Source organism: Megalopta genalis, chromosome 1 (genome assembly GCF_051020955.1).
Source record: "Megalopta genalis isolate 19385.01 chromosome 1, iyMegGena1_principal, whole genome shotgun sequence".
NCBI lineage: Eukaryota > Metazoa > Arthropoda > Insecta > Hymenoptera > Halictidae > Megalopta > Megalopta genalis.
Genome location: NC_135013.1, coordinates 38,933,190 through 38,947,796, shown reverse-complemented (window position 1 = coordinate 38,947,796; position 14,607 = coordinate 38,933,190). Strand labels below are relative to the sequence as shown.

At 44.3% G+C, this 14,607-nt stretch overlaps 1 long non-coding RNA gene across 1 annotated transcript; it reads left to right on the top strand.

Annotated features, from left to right (window-relative positions):
• Positions 1-6,978: 6,978 nt before the first annotated feature.
• Positions 6,979-12,665, top strand: LOC117218757 (uncharacterized). Its single transcript, XR_004489848.2, has 2 exons — positions 6,979-7,437; positions 8,265-12,665. It is a non-coding gene; the product is annotated as an uncharacterized LOC117218757 (long non-coding RNA).
• Positions 12,666-14,607: the final 1,942 nt, after the last annotated feature.

Sequence of the window (14,607 nt, the reverse complement as noted above, 5' to 3'; positions counted from 1 at the left end):
CTCACGGACAAGTTACAGGGTTGAAATTTTGCACAGATGAGTTTTCCTTGGTCAGCTATCGAACGGTATAAAAAATACTCGTTAAAAAACCTCTAAGAGCAATTTTTACCATTTCAATGGGCTAGGCCCTTTATGCGTCAAGATATTTATCTGCGAATACAAGTAATCGGAAGTACGCTTAAATGGTGTTCTTCGTTGCGTGCACACTGTTCCAAGCGCGGTTTCGTAAATTAGCCCGTTGCAGCATATCCATAGAAATTGAATCAATTCCACCGCGAACGTTTTCTTTCAATTCCTGAATTGTCTGTGCTCTCGCACGATAAACCTTGCTCTTAAGATAACCCCATAGCCAATAGTCACAAGCGGTGAGATCGCTTGGCAATACTTGGCATTACTTACTACAGGCATCACTTTACATTTGACAATAAATATCATAACGCACAAATTTGTAATTTCACATGAAAAACCGTGAGGTTCCTTCATCGCAACCTGTTCCTCGAAAATCTGTAGTTCAGCCAGCTTTTCGGCGAAAAGGTCAACGGTGCGTCGCGACGCCGCTATCTTGCCACCGCGAGTCCCCGTTTTCTCTGGGCCGAACAAACGCATCGGGGCTCATCTCGGAAAATCCTCTCGCCCTGTGCCACGAGCATGCGAGCGAGCTCGCGAGAGATCGAGCCGGGGCCCGTCATCGCGCTCGTTAAACTCATAAACGGGCGCCGTTTTGTAACGAGCCGCGCCTCTTTAATCGCGCGTTTATATTCCGCGTCGTAAAAGCGCGCCGGAATTAAAAAATTACGGTGTGTCGTAAAGCGGAGTCGGAATAGAGAACGGCTCTCGCGCGTACGTACGCAACTAAATCGTTGCAATGTTTCACCTTAACAGCGCGATATAAAAAGCCGCGGGAGCGACGAGCACTTACACGCGCGTTGCGTGGTGGACGATGGTCGCCGACATATCGGTGCGCTATCTTTCTCCGCCGTGTCTCTGCGCCGTCGACGTCGATGCACGCACAAACTATCGCTCTCCGGCCGTTCCCTATGAATATTTCACGCGCATAATCGCGCGTTCGCGTCCCGCCAGCCGTTTCATAACGTTCCTCCGCCGAGCGAGCAGAAAGAGGCGGGTACGCGCGGCTGAGAAACCGAAGACACGTTGAATTAACCGATCCCGACCAGCTAGCATTTCTGCATTGATCGTTGCCCGTCCGTTTTCCCCGATCGTGTCGCTCGAACGTGACGCACAGCTTCTGTCAATTCGCATCCCGTGCACACGATCGCTCTTACGTAACAACAACAGGCATACGTATCTCGGTCAAGGCAACTGGGTTAAAACGTCGACGTCTGCGATGCGTGAATCCCGCAAATTTTCACCGGGAAACCGGCCGGTCGTTTTATTCATCGCCGATATTTCGCGGACCTTCGTTGCCGTTTCGAACAAAAGCGTACCTTTCACGCGTAGCAACGACGTCTCCGAACGCTTTGGAATTCTTTAAAAGATCGTTGTTCGCTGCTGCAGGCAGTTGGGTTGCCTTTGGCCCATTGAATCCCGAAAGCTGTTCGCATTGTACGCGATTCCATGGATTTCCAAAACTGTTGCAACAGCAGATCTTCGCAGTTCCGATTCTTGCGTGCCGGTAGGACGCTATTGGCCCACGAAATCCTTGGAACATAACCGCCCTGAACCCTCGGAATTGTCACCTTGCATTCTCAGAAAACCCATCGAAATCGTAAAACCAGCCCATCTTGGAAAACGCGGTGGCCACCTTTGCCCTTTCCGGCACCATCTCGCATCCTCTCCTTTGACCTTTCCAGTGTCACAAGAATACACAGCGTCCTTGAAATACTACAGTGAAAGCTGAAATAGCTACCGATGGCAGAAGATTGATCTCAGCGCCGCTGAGAAATCGTACTAAAATATCGGAGTACCGCTAATGAACTAACGAGCTTTTCAATTACGACGTCGATAGTCCGGTGGAAAGAGAGAGAACGGTACAACGTCGTCGAAGATTTAGGCATTCGCCTCGACTTGCTCGGGTTTCGCGTCCAGAGCCCGTGGTCAGCACGCCCACACAGGGCCCACAGGATCGGGACGCTTCCACTCGACGGGAAATGCATTCGGCCGAGGAAGGAGACGCCATTTTCAGTGGCACGGCCTTTGTACAAAGTGCTACTCGTTTCCCGCTGTCGCTTCTACACTCGACGCTGTTCCGCGGCCCGGGAAAAAGGTTTACGGAACACGCGACAGAACCACTTGCACCGTTTCTCCGTCGCGCGGGATCATCTCCGTCGAGTGCCCCGTGCAATCGTCCACGAAGTTCTATCCGATTTGGAGGAGAGCGTCGCTCGAAGAAACGCGTAATTTCATGAGCTACGAGGAAATCCGAACTTTCGTCGCCGTTTCTTTGCTCTGCGCGCCGTGTGCTTGGCTTACTTTGCATCGATTGTTTCTTAATCAATGAGCAGATCATCGAGCGGAAAGATATCTTGCACTATTCTGCACTCGTCCTTCGATTTACGCGACACGCTTTTACGCAGTATTCTTTTATACGCGATCTGGATTTTACGTGGCCAAAATATTGGATACTGCCGTTGGAGACATTGATAGGAGCATTCGACGAGCCTTCAAATTTCGACGAAATTTCATGGAACGTTGCAGCGAATATCGGCGAATTTGTGAAAACTTGGTGAAAGGAAATATCGGGGAAAAATCGCCCGGAAAAATTGTACGTTAGCAATGAAAAATATCTCATTATCTAGTATATAAAATAATATGTATAATATTATATTGTAATATAATATATTTTATATTATTATAATTATTGTATAATATATAAATATACAGAGTGTTCCGCAATTATTTTAACAGCCGAAAATGAGGGGTAGCTGAGGTCATTTGAAGTAACTTTTTCCTTTGCGAAAATGCAATCTGCGGCTCTGTTTGCGAGTTATTAACGGAAAACACTGACCAATGAGAGGTGACGGTGCGAGAGAGAGAGAGTCCGTGAGAGAGTCCGCTGCACGAGGCTTTGACAGATGGTCGGGACGGACCCGAGCCGCGTTCGAAGTTTTGAACAAATCACGAAGCGAGAACTTTCCGGATTCTTTTTACTACGTAACAGTGATATTTCTAAGAAAAACGCTGTCCACCTTTACTTTAAAACGTGTGAAGAATATTTACTAATTTTTCGTACCTGAAATGGTAAGTAATGTAACCGTGACGGCCATTTTAATTTTCTAGTGTGCATGACACCTCGTGTGTAACAGATGAAATTTTTAAGTAAGGTGTACAGTGAAGATTAACAAAGTACGTAAATGATATTTTAATTTGACCTTGATATTGACCATCATATAACCTTGATATGTCAAGGTTATGTCAAGGCAATTGATAATATTCTTCATATTTCCCTAACAAACATATCCCTTACGTCCTTTAACACGATTATTATTTATTAAGTTAGCTTTGCGAATCATTCGTTGAACTGTGTTCGGACACGGAATTATTTAAATTAAAATATCATTTACGTACTTTGTTAATCTTCACTGTGCACCTTGTTTAAAAATTTCATATGTTGACCTTGACATAACCTTGATATAACCTTGATATAACCTTGATATAACCTTTGACATAACCTTGACATAACCTTGACATATCAAGGTTATATGAATGTTAATATCAAGGTTATTGATAATATTCTTCATATTTCTCTAACAAATATATCCCTTACGTCCTTTAACACGATTATTATTTATTAAATTAGCTTAAAAATATCACTGTTACGTAGTAAAAAAAAATCCGGAAAGTTCTCGCTTCGTGATTTGTTCAATACTTCGAACGCGGCTCGTGTCCGTCCCGACCATCTGTCAAAGCCTTGTGCTGCGGGCTCACGAACTTTGCGCCGTCACCTCTCATTGGTCAGTGTTTTCCGTTAATAACTCGTAAACAAAGCCGCAGATTGCATTTTCGCAAAGGATAAAGTTACTTCAAATGACCTCAGCTACCCCTCAATTTCGGCTGTTAAAAAAATTGTGGAACACCCTGTATAATATCTCATTATCCCAATTATCTCGAGCGGTGCCAAAAAAAAAAGAGTTGTTTCGAATTACGGTAACGTCTGGCGTCGCCAAATAAAATCGAAATAAATAATAGTGAACAATAAATAAAAGTGAAATAAATCTGTACTTCTAAAACTTGTGCCAGCTTCTATTTCCAACATAGTTTCCTGCAGAGCCTATTTGCGCGATTTTCATTCGCGTGAAACGAATCCACGCGGAACGGAAATTCGCGTGAATTGAGTTGCACACGGTGTTCTTTGGAGCAGAGTTGTAAAAGGTGGCCGGCGGTCACGCAATTTTATCAATCGCCGCGTGAATGCGACTGATGCCTCTGCGGTGTCGAGCGAGGATGTAAAAGATAGTCCGCGGCGTGCGCGTGGATCTAATTCAGGTTCGTATGGAGCATTGTGCGAAGATTGAATAGATTTGACGCAGACTGTGAAAGAGTTCGGGTAACGGCACGCGGGCCTGTTATCCGCCTCGAACGCTGGTAATTCCCCATTTCCAGAGTCTGTCGGGGTAATAGGTCGTCTCCCTCGTATAGGAGAATCGCGGGGAGGGCTCGCGATCGTGCATTACCCGGGCAAAGTAGACAGGATAATGCATGACGGAGCAAAGGTTTATCATTTTATCGCCGCGCGCCGTGGAACCTAATGATACGTGAGAAATCTTGCGGCGCTAAGTTCCGCGGTACCGTGAGACGAACGGCCCTGGCACCGGCACCGGCGTACGACGAACCGGAAGATCGATACGATCCTCTCGCGACAACGGAACCACAATATCCACGGATCCTCGTTAGCGTTGCCAATTTGACGCGGCTGCCGGCAGAAGGCCGATCGTTGAACGGGCGATCCGCGTCTACACGAGAGTTCGATTGGCGACGACAACCTCGGCGAGAAGGTGGCTCGGCTCGCAAATGCCGAAGTAACCGGAGGCGGTTTTGAGTTTCAGGGACAAACTGGCGTCCGCGATACGTGACAAAGTTTCCTTCATCCGAAGTTCACGTTCGATTCTTATCGGTCCTGTGACACGGCCACCGAGCCATTGACCCGCTGCCTCTCTCCTCGTCGCTCGTTGTCTCTTCTTGTCCTTCTTCCTCTCTCTCTCTCTCTCTCTCTCTCTCTCTCTCTCTCTCTCTCTCTCTCTCTCTCTCTTCTGAAGAGAACGCTTCCAGATACGGTTCCCGCTGCCGGCGATAGTTGTTTGAGCAGAAAGAGACGACGATTGGAAGGTCGAAGCGACGCACGGTGCGGCACGCAATGGTCGAAAATTGAAATAATCGTTAAACCGGATTTGATCTAATTATTGATTACTTGATCCGATTCTAATAAGAATCGGTAGAGGATCGATAAATGTCGCATCAATATCGTAACCTAATTAACACCTTCACTAATATAAGGGAAACATTTTTACACATTTTAAAATTGGTGATTATTGGATTATTTTCTCTCTTTTGAATACTCAGAAGTTTTTCCTTCTAGCATATAAGTTACAAAAACGAATCGACGCCGAGAGTCTCGCCAGAGTACCATTAGATAAACAATGATTTCATATGTATATAGAACAGAGTGCTCTTTGTCTTTAGGTGACGTTTTTGGTTTCGTCTTTGTGAATAGTCTTCAGTCTCCTGGAGCAATCAGGAGAGTAAAGACGGTCCTTCCTCGTACATCAAATTAATAAACTAAAAGGGATAAGTTTAATTCACTGCGTTTTACTTTTATTTATCTACCCATTTCCAATAGTGATTGTCGTATTTAACCCTTTGCACTCGAGTGGTGACACTGAGGCACCACTAAAAAATTGTTATATCAGTTCTAAGATAATTTTTATATTATCAAAGTTTATATTATAAACGTTATTGAAAGTGTAATCGTTGTATGAATCACGAGACTCAATTTCGTACGCGTAAAATGCACTTTGTCATGTAAAATGAAAGTACTACAAGGCAGAAAAATGATTTTAGATTTACAGTTGAAATGGCTTCGAGTGCAAAGGGTTAATTATTGGTTATTTTTGGTACAAAATGCAATGTCCCAGCACACAACATGCAAAAAGCAGCAAAAATGTAAATATGTGCAAATTGTACTATGTGCAATGTTCGTCTTTGCTTTACAACTAAAAGAAATTGCTTCGCAGAATATCATAATTAGCGCATCATTTTGTATAGTAATCTTATTTCATAATTTTGTATTATTTTAGTTAACATTTTGTTATAATAAACCAATAAATAAAAGACTAATAAGCCTAACCATAATTTGTGTTACCTTTATAGTCCATCGGGAAAAATATTTTCCATAAAATTTCAAAATTCTCACGTATTTTTCTTACGATTTTTATTTATTTTACGTCTGAACGAACTAAACTAAACAATTACACACCAATATTTACTCTTAACAACCATATGGTCCTGTAAGGGTTAATAAAACATCGTCTCACTCGTTCGTTGCACACCTTTTTTTGTTATCGTTCCTTAAATAGTGTTCGTTATAACTTATAACTTTAGCAACGGTTCGAATGACTTTAATCGATATTTTATAAACATCCACTGTTCATGGAAACCAATTTAAAAAAGAAAGGTTCAACACATCCTGCGATGTTGGTTGTTTCGTATCGAGAAGGTTAAGGGTTACATTGCTATATAATTTTGTTCTGCTACAAACTGCTACAACGAATATTATTCATTTTTTTCTTTTTTTTTGTGCGGCGAGTAGGTGGCGGCGTGCTCGGAGCCACTGATTGGCGGGCGCATTCCGAAGCCAACAGCGAAACTATGAAATAATAGACGAACGACCGAACAAAAAGCGGGACTACAAAGTATAATGGAAGAGCGTGTTTGCCGGGGAAACGCCGTTTGCAATTGAATACCGAGGATCGCGTTACAGAGCGGAGCGGAGCAGCGCAGCGGCCGAGTCGAGTGCGCAAACACCGGCGACAAAGTCACAGTCGACTTCGTACGCGATAATCGCTCACCTCCCCGCACCTCCCCATTGCCGATGCTCGTCGCTCGAATTCCATTCACGCCGGATCCAGTTTCTCCAGAAGTCGCAGGAAAACTGCACCGATTTGCAACGACCGGAGGATTCTCGAAAGGTTGCCCGCAAAAATCGCGATCAAATTCTATTGGAACGCCGAAGACTGGTCAGTGAAATCGTGACGCTTTAAAGGGAAAACTGCTTTTGCAGCAGAGTCAGCTACGCGGATGAAATTGCACGAAATGGCGCACGAAGTTCGGGAAACCATTTTGTCGGAACTTTTGAACAATAGCGTAAAACTGTCAACCTAGGAGCTGTCTACAATTTCCAATGGTTCGCAGAGTAATACCGGAAAACTTCGGCAGAGTCTAGAAGCCGTACTTACGGATTTCGACTTTCTCGGAACGGTGCAGGTAAATAGGCAAAAAGATAATGGCAATGTTTGACCCTCGGACGGCGTACCATTTTCACGAATGTGCCATTCACGATGGTTAGAACAGTTCTGAGCTTTGTTCAGCAATTTTTCACAACATATTTTGTAAGATATTTCTCGCAGATTTGTCCGCCTTTCTGCTGTTCCTATTATACGAACTGTGGATTTTACGCATTTATGGTCGAAATTAGTAGATCAAATGCAAAACGGTAGAAACATTCGAAGAATTTAAAAATACTGTTGCGTTATTTTCGACTTATTAACAGGTTGAATGCCACGGGGGTCACCGGTGATCGGCACTTAACTTGGCGGTGATCAAATTGATAAATATATTATTATAAATAAAATTATTATTATATATTATAAATAAAATAAATTATATTATTATAAAATTGATAGAAATATATTATTACCATCGTCAATTCAAACGGTGACCCCTGTCGCAATTAACATGTCAAACATGATTATATACTGTAACTTATCTATTACAGATAATATTTCAACATTATATGTATTACATAAAAGAAAATTCATCGTGGCGCCACGAACAATTTCTGTAAAACCGGCGTGGCATTCAACGTGTTAAAATGATCAAGGAACGAAATAAATACATCCTGCATGAACGCAATAAATATCCTGCATATTGTAATCAGTAGAGGCAACTTTCATTTTGCATAAAAATCATGTAAGAGCGCTTTACTTTATTCAATCGCCGAAGATTTGAACTGGGCGATTTAAATATTCCGAGTCAAAATTGACCGCGTTGCGAGGGTTGAAGAGCACTTATCCGACAATCTGGTATTTCAGACAAATGCAACTTTGAAGAGAACTTCGAAACGTAGCGGCTCTCGTTTCGAAGTTGCCCACGATGGAAGAAGCAGCGTTTAGCCGAGCGAGAGTCCGACAAACGCGCTGTGAACGCAGCCTAAGTTGCACCGAGGGGCCGTCGTTTCGGCGTCGCGCGAAAGTATCCGAGCCGCATCGGGCCGAGTCGCGTTGCATCGTCCAAGTTCTCCACGCTAAGAGGCTTCCAGCTGTGGAACCACAAATTTGCGTGGCAGTCGCGCGTCGCGTCGCGCAGCGTCGGCTAAATTAGAAAAACCGACTGACTAACGCGGGCCGGTTGCTTCCACCCGTCTCATGTCCCCCATCGAATCTCGTTAAAATAACTTTTCGCATTATCGCGACCGCATGCGCTTCCCGGAGGAACGACCGTTTTCCAAAGCGATCGGGAACTGTCGTGGAGCCGCGAACTCGCATGAAAAGTTTATTATTAGGATCGCCGCCGGAATCGTTCGTTCTTGAAACGCTCTCCGCGGGCCGGGCCGATTCCCAATTACCGGGCCGGAACGTTAATTCGGCGGAGTCGAAAGTCTCTTACATGATCAAAGAATTCGAGATTGTTTCACGGGTGTAAATGAGAAATATTTTTGGTGCTGGATGTCGCAAGTTTTTGATAGTCCGCGACAGAGTTCGGCGTGTATTCGAATTGTTTCGAATAAGTATTTCTCGTAGATAGTTACCCGAATGAATTCCTTTTTAATCGAATATTTTATTCGAACAACGATTATTCATTGCTCGTCTTAAATTATTTTGTCTGTTTATTCGAGTAACGATTATTCATCATTCGCCATAAATTATTCTACCAATTTATTCAAATATTGGGTTGGCAACTAAGTAATTGCCGATTTCAGTTATAGATGTCTCTCATTCCCATTTTTATGATATCCGTAAATGTTATATTATAAAATTATTATTATTATTATTATTATGTTATTTTTTATTATCCGTGAATGTTAGCAACTGGACAAATTGAATGCAGCGGTCAAGGAAAAGCGACCAGAATTGGTCAATCGTAAAGGTGTCATTTTCCACCAGGACAATGCTAGGCCGCACACGTCTTTGTCCACTCGGCAAAAATTGATGGATATTGGTTGGGAATGAATGTTACACCCACCATATAGCCCTGATCTCGCGCCATCGGATTACCACTTATTTCGATCCCTGGACAACTTCCTTCGTGGTAAAATTTTTAACGACGATGACGCTGTAAAATCTCACTTAACTCGGTTTTTGGCCGAAAAGGATCAGACTTTCTACGAGCGTGGAATTTTCAAGTTGTCAGAGAGATGGCAAGAGGTCATCGAACAAAATGGAAAATACATTACAGATTAAACTTCGTTCCAAGTAAACAAAAATTTTTTATTTCATTGAACAAATCGGCAATTACTTAGTTGCCAACCCAATAGTTCCTTAAACGAGTAAATTATTCGCACAATTCTTTATTCAACTAAGTTGTTTTAACCCTTTGCACTCGAAGCCATTTGAATTGTAAATCTAAAATAATTTTTCTGACTTATAGTATTTCCATTTTATACGATAAAATGCATTTTATGCGTACGAAATTGAGTCTTGCGGTGACTCGTAGAACAGTTACACTTTTAACGATGTTTTAAACGTAAACTTTGTTAATATAAAAATGATCTTGGAACGTGTTATAACAATTTCAACGGTGCCTCAGAGTCACCACGCGAGCGCAAAGGTTTAATAGAGATTGTGAAGATTGTACGCAATTTTATAAGAATGTCATTAAGGTTGAGACACATTTACGCAAACACACCTCGTTGGCGTACCCGATTTGTAAAATTTAGCAAACGGACATTGCGTACACGCTAATTATCGTGCCGTGGACACGCTGATTACTACGTCGTGTACCGCGACGCGCTGTGACGCTGCTAGCGAACGTGTTAATTCCATCAAAATCTTGTTAACGGCTTCTCGTAGTCCAATAGTTTCTCGCTAACAGCTGAAGCATTAGAATCGACGAGTCGACCGAAACGAGGAGGTTAATTCGAGCTTCATGGGTCCTAGGGTAAGTGAAAAATCGCGCAGGATCCGAATGAGATCGGAATCGCCGATCCTGCACCGTGACACGAACCGGTGGCTTTTAACACGTTCCGTGCCGAGCTTTTTTTACTCGAATCTTCACACTTTGATATTTTACTAAAACTTGATGTATCACGTGCAATTATTAATTCTCGTACACATAACAACGTAACAAAAACTTATCAACGCCCATTCTTGCGGTGGAAATTGATTCTTCGGTTCTAAATTTCTTGTAAACAATTTGTTCAGTTCACTAAGTAAACATGCAAGCGTGTACCATCGATGGTACACGTGGCACGGAACGTGTTAATGGCCGGCGAGGCGGTTCTGGCGTTGAAAACCTCGCGGGGTTCCGATACTGTTTCCCCTCGACAGAGAGAGAAAGAGGGGGGGGGGGGAGAGAGAGAGAGAGAGAGAGAGAGAGAGAGAGAGAAACAAAAGAGCGCGCGTGCAGCGGGAGCTCTTGTATAATAAATCCAGTCGCAGCAGGAAGTCATGAATCGCGAAATGGTACGATTATTGGAACAAGACACGTGGCCGATTAACGTGAAATCCGCGTATAAGGCAACCGAGAAACGCGAAACGACCGGGTCCCGAGTTAATAATACGATTACCATTTCTCTAAGCACGCGAGCCATCGATTCCGCTGGGTCGGATCGGCCGGGAATCCAGGTGCCGGCGCGGGCCGTGGTCGGGCCGGCGGCAAGACCGAGGCCTGATTCGAAAAAATAACTGGACACCACCGATCCTAGGCAAGAATGGCCGCGCGATTGTGAGGCGCGGCGAAAAACGCGGCAGCAACAACCGCGGCACGGTAACGGTTGTTTACGACTCGCCGGATAGAAAACTCCTTGCGAAATCCGATTACACGTCGGACACCGTTTCGCGGTTATTGCGGGTTAATTGCTTAAACGCAGCCGCGATTGCTGTTCGTAATATCCCGCCGGTTTTTCCGTTCCCTCGTTACGCCGGCACGGCGACGTTTTCAAGATCGTTTCCGCGATTGAAATCATTCCCCGGTAAATTGGCGCGCGGCCGGAGCCGTTCGAATTGATATTCGATCGCCTTTCTGCACTGTGACCGGGCAGCGCGACTCGTGCCAATCGTCTCGCGAATTTGCCGCGAAATTCCGCGGCTGGGCACGGCGCGTGCTTATCGCGTCGCGGAGAAATCTTCGGGGAATTCGAAAGGTCGTAAAGAGTCTTTTATCCGCGGCTGATAAAAACACACCGGCGCGTTGTTACTGCGACGCGAGCGAGCACGGCCAGATTTTACGAGCAAAAATCGCCGCCACCGTTCCGCGAACCGTCGACGAGCTGTCTACTCGATTCGCGGGAAGTTCACCGAAATTCAGCGCTCCCCGGTTCTTTCGCGTGCGGAGACAATCGGCGCAAGCAATCTCATCGCCGCTCGCCTAAACGGCATAAGCGAGTACCGGTCTGGTTGTATAACGAGGCGCATCAAGCATGCCAGCGGCAAAAGCATCGTCGTCGATTGTACGCAACCGCGCGCGCGCGCACGCGGCCGCAACCCGCCGACGACGAGAAAAAGTTGCAGGCCGCCGCTGCGCGAAAAAAGTCGCGCCACAAAGAAAAAATGCCGAAGGCTGATTTGCATCGACTTAACATTTATTCGCCGCAAACGAGGTCGTGCAGCAGCAAAAAAGCGCACGCGTCGAGATGCAGCGGGAAGAAAGCGGCGAGGAAAACGGGCAAGGCGGGGAGATGCAGCAGCGGCCGCGATGCAGCCGTTTCATAGCGGTCCCGCGGCTCGTTCGATCGGATCGCATTAAAACGCGACGAGATTTGAAATGCGACAGCGCTCGCGGATTTCGAAGGCAATCGAATTTGCCAGCGGCTGAAACCCACGTCACGAGATTACGTTACCGTCGCGGCGGACGTTGTGTAATCGTCGGCGTCGTTTTGTAAAAACGCGTTTCGACATGCTCCGCGTTCCCGTTACCGGTCGCGGATCGTTACGATTTTTCGACCACCGCGCGGATTCCTGTCCCCGCGTTTCCGCGCTGGTCAGCAGCTGCCCACGCACCCCCGTACCTTCGCCTCCTCCAAGGATACCGCGATACACAATACACGGGGGCCTGAAAGTGCATAATGCGGTTCGCATTGCCGCTGGAGCACCGACGCGCTCGCACGTGCGCCGTCTATTCCGAAGTTGCGAGCGCTTTATCTTTATCCATCGAGCGTGCTTATCTTTGTCCAGGAACATTTCCAGCGATTCTCGGAAGTGCGACCACTCGTTTATAATAGGATTTTTACCTTGTAATTTTGCCTCGTAACGTTGGAAATACACACTGTCACCGTCGATCTGTCAACGGCGGATCTTTGTGATAAACAAAAAACGATCTGCGCCGACCTTGCGACTTCTTTCGCAGCTATGCTAAATAGAACTTGTTCGTCGTTAATAAACTCTTGCGAAAGGAAATGTGTGTGTGTATAATATACAATAAATATACACACACACATTTCCTTTCGCAAGAGTTTATTGCTATATTATTATTAGAGTTTATTATTATTATATTATTATATTATATTATAGTATATTATTATATATATAATATAATATAAATAATATACAATAAATATACATTTCCTTTCGCAAGAGTTTATTATTATTATATTATTATATTATATTATAGTATATTATTATATATATAATATAATATAAATAATATACAATAAATATATATTTCCTTTCGCAAGAGTTTATTATTATTATTATTATTATATTATATTATATTATAGTATATTATTATATATATATAATATAATATAAATAATATACAATAAATATATATTTCCTTTCGCAAGAGTTTATTATTATTATTATTATTATTATTATTATATATATAATATAATATAAATAATATACAATAAATATACATTTCCTTTCGCAAGAGTTTATTAACGACGAACAAGTTCTACTTATTGTCTGGCTGTGTTAATTGAACGGCCAAATGTCGATAACGGACGAATTGAATTTGATTTCAGACTAAAAAAAAAAAGAGACGACGAGCAGCTTCTATAATTTACAGCGTATTTATAGAGTCAGTGATTTGAATAAGTTGAACGAAAATTCTATTCCATGTATTATTCCGTTTTTTTGTACGAGTGTGTAAATTCTGCTGTCAAGCAATAATAATGTATCATTCGCGAACAAGTTATCGCAAAAAGAGTCCGCTCAAGTGAGTCACATTCAATGAGCGATGAAACCACGCGAATCAATAAACAGAAATTCTCTAACACTTCTCTGTCGGTTTCAAACACATTCTCCGCGAAGCGTCATTTTTATCTCGAGATACGATTGCTTCGTTCGCGGGGGCAAATGTCATTGGCGACGATAATTAATTACTGGTCGATTCTACCGCGATCCGAAGTTCGCATTCTGAACGAGGCTCGAGTTTCTCTGCCGAAAATTCGACGGGGTGCCGATCGGTCACCCTAGGCGCGATAAGGAAACGGTGCAACTGACGTCACTTTCCCTTTAGGGAGGAAGGGGAGATACCCGAACACAGGTGTAGAATGAATTCCTCTCAAATGTCAACAAAAAAATAACACTGCGCCAGGTACGACACATCGAATTATAAAACTGCGTAAAAATCTCCACGAAAACTTGCCGGAGCCCGAGTTAAAAGAGCCGAGCTACATTTCCATTTGCGTCATCGTTGCCCTAATTATTTCGCAGGTCGGTGCAAGCGTAAATATTGCCCCTTTAACTGCCGTGCGGCGTTTGCGTCTACTAAAGCCAAGCTGTTGTCATTATTAGTATATTTTCAGCGCGGGTTATCGCCGCCGAAACGAGCGCACTGGCCCCATCGGTGGGCTGCACTTCCTGGTGCAACACAGTGCAGCCCGTGTCGCGACAAATGCCCGCGCGCCGAAACTCGGGCCGACGCTGACGGATCGTTATCAGCCGCGAATTCTTTCGCGGACGGAAGAATGAAACGACGAAAAATCGAGACAGACGGGCAGCACAGCATCGTCGTACCAATACGAGCACGCTCGAATCCCTCCGTTTCGGCTGCGAGACCGCGCGGAACAGGAAGAAAATGCGAACGAAAATGAAAAGAGAAAACTAACCTTGATCGTCGGTCCAGTTTCGAACGCGCGCTCCCGCGATTCGGCCTTCCACGTTTGCCAGGATATTTTCTGGGTCCACTGTGATGTCAGGCGCGCGGTCGACGAGGAACAGTTCTTCGATGAGATAAATCTTTGGGATCCTCCGTGTGTCCTTTGCACCACGAAAA